Below are 7,897 nucleotides of genomic sequence, written 5' to 3' on the forward strand. Positions count from 1 at the left end.
ATTAATAAATACTATTTTATTCTTGCTTCTTTCTCTGAATGTTTGTAATTGATTACTTTTACAATCATTATCATAAACAATAATATTATTACTGTAAAATATTCATAGAAACCAGGACCTGTGTTTATATCTATCATGGTTCCTTTCAAGGCCCGAAGATAAATTTTAAAAATTTAGAAAATCTGCACACCGGGATCTTAGGGAATATTAAACGTTGAGTTTCCCACACTATGGGAGTCAGGCAAATTCCTAAAATAAAAAACTTTGTAAGTAGAACTGTTTCCTCCCAATAGACCATTGCCATGGCAATTCACTAAATAAAACAAACTTGAAGGAAATATTTTTAATGCTTTCTTGCTCAGTGGCCTTGGTTCAGAGACCTTTTTTATCTTCTAAATGGACCATCAGCAAGTTCCTGCTACCTCCTATCACACACTGAAAATCCAGATCAATTCAGGTTTATACTTCATATAAGGAAACATACCTTCATCCTCATCTCCACCTTCAAACTGGGCCTGTAGTAGACCCGAGGTTTGGCGGCCTGCTTATTCATCCGTGGAGTCCTCTCCATCACAAAGCAACAAAGGGAATCCATCTGGCCACTGTCTGTTCATTTTGGGAGCCCCCTGAGCAGCCAGGACAGAGCCACAGAAAGCCTTCCCTCAAACACATCAGTCCTCTGTATGATCAGTCGTGTTGCTCCTTGGCAAAGGCAATGTCTGTATTTTAAGATGTAAATTAAAGAAGCATTCCATAGGAAAGTAAACATTGCACTTTTCAATGCTGGATTAAATCCTTTCCTGTTTTATAACCGATGCTGCACTATATCACCTATCTGAACAATCATCACACTTTGGTGTAATTCCTTGTTCATCTGACACCCTCACTAGACTGTGAATTGGGGATTCCAAAGAGAGTTATGTCTGCGTTGCTTAATGCTATACATGTGGAGGCCAATATAGTGCCTGATGAGCAAATATACAGAGGTTAGGTAAACAAATAAATATTTAATTATAGTTAATTGCTTGAAATTGTGAAAAATAAGATGTATGGGACAATTAATGAGAAGATTATTTTATCTAGGTTACTGCAACAAGGAAAATGTTCATTTTGTCAAAGAAAGGGAGAGAGTCTGGGTTTTTACAGATTTGGGTAAACAAGGGTGTTTAGCAGTGTAAGAGCATGTAATAGGCTCTTACAAGTGGCAGCGATTGTTGTATCAAGTCAACACAAAAGCAAAGGGTATCCTTCCTAGGACACCATCATTTCCTTATCAGCAGATGCTTCCACCAGTGCCTGAGGTTCTTGGCTGCTTCTCACTCTAGGCTGCCTGCCAGGTCCTGGTAATTTAAAGGACCCTCACTGGTTCCCTCCACCACCTTCACTTATCAGATGATGCATAGTTATCAGGCCATCTCCCTTGGAGCCCTGTTCCTATCCAGCACAGTGCCAAACACATGTTTCACATAGTAGGTGCTCCATAAACATAAATTAAATTAATGCATGACCAAGAGGCTGAGCTTCAGAAAATCTAACATCATACTTACAACAGTTGTCCTTGTTTTCCCTTTTATAATACACATATTTGGCTGCAGAAGCATGTGGGTTAATGTCATTTGGCCAGAATTTATCATGATTCCATGAGTCTCTTGTGTCCCATTTTAGAATCATCCTTTTAAATTTTTGTAATGTTCCTGTTCTAAATGCATTATGTCGCTCATGTCCACACTTAAACTCATCTACCACTTTCCTGCCCATTAGCACAGCTTCCTAAGTCTCCCCTGCTCATCAGGGAATCAGGACTCATCAGCTTGGTTTTTCCCGACTCAGAAGAGTTCAGCATTAGCTGCAGACTTGGAGATTTCACAGTACAAAGCCTTCTGCAGATCCTTTATAAAGGCACTAACTAAGGCTGACTCAGACGAACCCCTGAGGAACCCCACTGTGCTTACCCTTTTCCTTCTAAACAAATGTGCATTTCTACCTACTCATTGCTCCCTGTCTCTAAGCTAGCACCAAATCTGAGACAAAATGCCCTTACCCACTCTACAGTGACAGTGATTCCCATTAAACTGTACTTTGGGGATCTCACAAAGCACAAAATACCACCCGAGGGACAGCGGCAATTCAGTGTGCTGATATGACATTCTTGTCACCATCGTGCCGTTTAAGAACCATTTTACCTCAAAGGTTAAATCCTGTTCCCATAGAAATTCAGGCACAACAGAAGGCCGGTAGAACCGAGACACAATGGAATATTTGAAGCCCGAATTCCATCAAGAGCGCTTATTCACTAGAGGGGGTTTCAGAATCCTGAAGACTTCATCATGATGTGCCCCTTTGGGAATGTTGCTTTCTTCAGAATGAGGCTTTGTCAATTGTTTACAGAATCCTTGGAGAGCTCTATGCAAACTAACATTCTTAATATCTATGAGCCAAAATGACTCTCTTTGGCTCAGTTTTGCATCTGTGCTAACTTGAACATTTGTGAACTTTGGGTGTCACCAAGAAGGATGCAAGAGCTCCTCCTGTTCAGCACCTTCTTCTATCACTGCTGTCACTAGAATGCCTGTCTTCAGACGTCTCACACTGTAGTGCAATTATCTGCCTATGTATTTCTCCACTATCAGCACATGATTGATTTATGCTGGGAATCATATTATATTCATCTCTATGTCACAGGAGCCTAGCACATGCAGGTACCTAACACATATTCCTTGAAAGAGTGAACGGATGGACAAATGAATGACCAAACACGCCACACCGCACTCATCCCCATCCCCAGCCACTCTACTTGAAGCAGGAGCCACAAAATGAGAGCAAGTTTATCAAGGAAACTGGGCAAGTAGTCAATGTGTTTCACACCTGCTGGAGGGAAAAAGCACAGTGACCTGCACAAACATCCAAGGGAGCACAGGGTTAAGTTTCCAACTCTGTTTCTCTGGCCACTTCTCCTTTTCCTCTGACAGATCCTCCCAAGACAGGAGTAAAAACTCTCACGCCAAATACTACCTGCCTACTAGGTTGCCGCAACAAAATATGACAGACGGGGGCTTACGTAACAGAAATGTATTTCTCACAGTTTTAGAGGCTAGAAATCTGAGAGCAAGTTGCTGGCAGGTTTGTTTTCTCCTGAGGCCTCTCTCCTTGGCTTGCAGGATGGCCACTTTCTCCCTCTCCTCACGTGGCCTTTTCTCTGTGTGCACACATTACCGGTATCTCTTCTTGTAAGGACACCAGTCCCATTGGATTAGGGTCACACTCTTATGACTTCATTTAATCTTAAATACCTTATAAAAGGCTCTGTCTAAAAATATAGGCACAAGGGGCATTAAGGCTTTAATATGTGAATAAGGAGAGGACAAATTCCATCTATAACTACCCCACAACCGACAGTAGCCTCAAGGTGGCTTGGGCTCCAGACTGACTTCTTGCCGTTTTCCCTCCTAGCCCCTACCAAAGGGTTCTCTCCCAATTCAAGTCAAAGTTCCCACTTTCAGGGCATTTTTAGGCTGCCTGCATCTGTTCATTCAATAAATATTTACTGAATACCTATTGTGTGCTTGGCCTTTGAGGTGTATCAGTAAATAAAACAAAATACTTAATCTTAGGAAACTTCGATAGTAGATGGTGATGACAGACAATAAATGATACTGTAAATTACACAGTTACAAAAAGAATAACAACAGGTAAGGAAGGTTGCGGGTGGGATAAAGAGGAAGTTTACAGTATTCAATAGAGTGGTCCAAGTCAGCCTTATTGAGAAAGTGATGTCTGAGTGGACATAAAGAAGATGAGGGATTAGTCCCAGCATTCATCTTGGGTGTAAAAAGATGCAAAGGAGATAACCAGGCAAAGAGCCACAGCCAGGATAGGCCAGGACTGGAGGAGCAGCAAAAGGCCAGAGTGGCAGGAGACAGAGACCGCAAGAGCAGCGGGAGGCGAGGTCCGGGAGGTAACAGAGACCGCAAGAGCAGCGGGAGGCGAGGTCTGGGAGGTAACATAGACCTCAAGAGCAGCGGGAGGCGAGGTCCAGGAGGTAACAGCTGGGGATGGGGAAGCAGCGCTGGGCCATCACAAGCACTTTGACATTTACTTTTAGCATGACTGGATTTTGAACAGATTAATGACTTCATCTAATTTATGTTTCAAAAGATCACACTTGACATCAAAACATCAAAAGGGCAAGGATGGGGCGTAGTAAAAGGGTAGAGTTTTTGTATGCAAAGTTAAGTTTTTATCAGCATAAAATGGACTATTATGTACGTGTATATACATACATAGTCAAACAAAAAACTATCGACGAACTACACTCTATCCTGCAAAACTGTCCTTCAGAAATAAAGAAGAGATAGACTTTTTCTGACAAATTAAAGCTGAGGGAGTCACCACCACTAGACCTCCCTTACAAGAAATGCTGAACGTCTTCAAACTGAATAAAAGAATGCTAATTAGTAACAAGAAAACATATGACACACTGGTAAAGATAAACATCTAGCCAAATTTTTAAAACTCTAATACTGTAATCTGTTAGAATGCCAACCACTTAGCTGTAGTACAGGTAAGGGTGAATCACTTTAAGTGTGATGTCATAGGTGGCTTGCCTGTAATGGGGAATTGCTTTTATGACCTTGGTTTCCTCTTACTTGATTTATTTAGCTGTGCGGGTCTTAGACGTGGCATGTGGGATCTTGGCTGTGACGCTCAGGTCTTTTGTTATGGTGTGCAGGCTTCTCCAGTCGAGGCGCGAGGGCTCCAGGGCGTGTGGGCCCCGTAGTTGTGGCGCATGGGCTTAGCTGCCCTTCAGCATGTGGGGTCTTAGTTCCCTTACCAGGAATCCAACCCAGCCCTGCTGCATTGGAAGGCAGGATCTTAACCACTGGACCACCAGGGCAGTCCCTGTAATGGGGAATTTTTGAACAGAGACGCTTCCCGGTATAATCCAGTTTATCTCAGTTGACACCCCTGCAACCACCTGCCTCCAAGCCTCATCCCCCTGACAAAGAAAACCTTAACCTGCCCCTCAACTTGACTAAGTTGAAACTGGTTACTTTCCAACTGTAGGCCCACTACTGATCTCCCTTTTCCTAGAGCATTAACTTTAGAAAATTTGTATTGTAAATTCTTTCTCTGCCCCTTTGAGACGTAACACTTCTACAACCTGGGCTTCTCAGGTGGCTCAGTGGTAAAGAACCTGCCTGCGAATTGCAGAAGACAAGCATCAAGAAGATCCCCTGGAGAAGGAAAGGGCGACCCACTCCAGGATTCTCACCTGGGAAAGCCCATGGTCAGAGGAGCCTGGCATGCTACAGTTCATGGGATCGCAAAGAGTCAGACACAACTTTGCAACGACACAACAACAACTTCTACAACCTAAGAATCATTCTCTAGGAGGCAGGGGAGGGAAGGGCAGCCCTTGAAAATGTAATCATCAAAAAAGACTGGGTCCGTATATCTCTAATCTGTGGGGAGTAGGAGGCTGATGTCAACAAGCAAACACGCGTGGCCTAATCACATCAACCAGCCTCCTCCTAATGCCTTCAGTACTTTCCCATGAGCTCACCTCAATACTAACACCCTCCAGGGACTTCTCTAGTTGTCCAGTGGTTAAGGCTCCACACTTCCAATGCAGCAGGTGCAGGTTTGAGACCTAATCAGGGAACTAAGATCCCACATGCTGCGTGCCCCAAAAAAAGTAAATTAAAAACAAACAAACAAAACCCTCCAGCCTTTTTTTCCCATGGAGTTCACTCTCTCTTCTGTTGTATCTTTATTGCAATTAAACCCCTACCTAGTCTCAAATTAAATCTTTCTTGCCTGTTTAACTCCACCCAGTACAATATTTCATTGTCAACTTTTTCTCTTAGGTCGACTTTCTCCTCTTCAAGCTCTCAGCATCACCCATCCTGTTCTCAGCAGGCCTAGGGAAGTCTCAATCAGAGCAATGTTTCCCAGCTGCTCCTTTGCAACTTAACTAAGAGCAACAGCCAAGAGAGGTGCTTGAGTTTCTTTTGTTATAAGCAAACCTGAGAACAGATGCCAAATTGCATTATGCTGTAAGAGGATGCACTCCTCCTTTATTGCTTTTTATCTAAACTGTCCCAGTTACCCAAAGCTCAATTTTGTGTATGTGTAGAAATAAAAGTCCTTTTCTACATTCCTATATCCTAGTCAAAACAAACCATTTTCTGCCAGACAAAATCTGGCAAAGGGACAGCTTTAAAATGAGGAAAGAGCACCAGATTCTGGCCACTAATCAATTGATATAATCTTAGGGAAACCTTCACCCTGCTCCAAAAATTCTTTTCTCTGCTGAGTAGTAAAGAAACACAATTACCTTTCATCTCGCATTCCCACTAATTACCAGGTCAAATAACCTGACTCCCACTGTGAGAGGGACCAAAGCCAACTCGTTCTGAGGAGGATATTTATATAGTTACAGACTCCATGTTGCTCTGTTTATTATCTTGCATGCGTTTAAACACTGCAGTGGTGTAGCTGAGAATACATTTTTTACTATCATTTTTAAGCACAAGAAAAATAGTCTCATTACTAGTAGAAACTTTGTAATTCCATTGGAATATATGTTATTGCTACACTAATCTAAAACATGAAACTATTTTTAAATGTAAGAGTATTGTAATGGAAGGGGAGTGATTAAGAAAAACAAGAGATCCAAAATGAATAACCTGTATATAGAGATATCTTACTCAACTCATGAGCCTGGGGTTTTATTAAGTTATGTAACAAGTGGGGGGAAATATTCATTCTTTTCCCTTCCCCCCAAACTCTGACAATTGCCCCGCCTTTCTCCCTAATTCCCCACCTACCTCTCATTTCTGTGCTTCATTACACTGATGGCAAGAATGGCGAGAAATCAGCAAGAAAGTCTAGATTCCCACAAAAGAGGCAAAAAATAATTGTGAGAGAAAATAAGAGAGAGGAGACAGAGAAGTGAGTCTGGAATTGGAAGAATATTTAAAGTTGTGAGTTGAAAGAAATTGAGAGCTTCTGAAAGCAGCTTTTGTCCGTGAGGAATATTTTAAGAGAGGCAATGATAGGGACACATATTTTAAGTTCTGCTGTATATGAGGAATGGTCTTTCCCACCTTGTTAGACTGAGTAAATTTTTTAAAATTATGCCTTTGTTGTCAATATGGGTTTTCTTAAAAATCACTACCATGCACGACTGGTGTACTACACCAGAAAGAAGCACAAGAGCCTTGCTTTATTCCAGTTATGGTTTTAGACTTTAAAAAAAAGTCCTGAGTTCCACCATCCTGCAGTCTGTAATTTACATTAAGTACTTGGCATTAACTGCCTGCTAGCTCCAGGCTATAATCTCGAGTGGTCAATTGCCCTAAGGGGAACACCACTCCACACTGGCAGCTAGTGTTGGAAAGACTGGCAGGAAGCCACACTTCAGAGCTGGCCCCTATGACTGTCTCAACCATCTTTATCAACGCCAGGTAGTGATAACGAACTATGTTTTTCCACTAGAATGAACAGTCTTCATGACAGTGGGTTTGGCTAAAAGTCTTATAGTCTTTTATTGCTCTAGTGTGAGAAGTGTAAACAAATTGAGCAAGCGCAGGCATCTGTATCCTTTGAAATGTACCCCAAGCTTGATTCCAGACACAACAGTGACTGATTCAAGGGATTCTTGCCATTGGGATTTAACTGTAAAGTTAGCTGAGTCTAGCCACATTTTCTTCTCATGGAGGTATAGTAACAAAGATTTTCTCCTTGATCAAACTCTAATCTGTATCCTCTGAACTCTGCTTCAACAAACCTCTGTCCTTGGGCATGTCCTCAAGAGGAGTCCCACTGAGTCAGTTTAGCCAGAACCCCCATCTTCCACATCTCCTTGCTCATTAGGGTCTCCACCATTCTCCAG

This window comes from Bos indicus x Bos taurus, chromosome 26, assembly GCF_003369695.1.
Source record: "Bos indicus x Bos taurus breed Angus x Brahman F1 hybrid chromosome 26, Bos_hybrid_MaternalHap_v2.0, whole genome shotgun sequence".
Classification (NCBI taxonomy): Eukaryota; Metazoa; Chordata; class Mammalia; order Artiodactyla; family Bovidae; genus Bos; species Bos indicus x Bos taurus.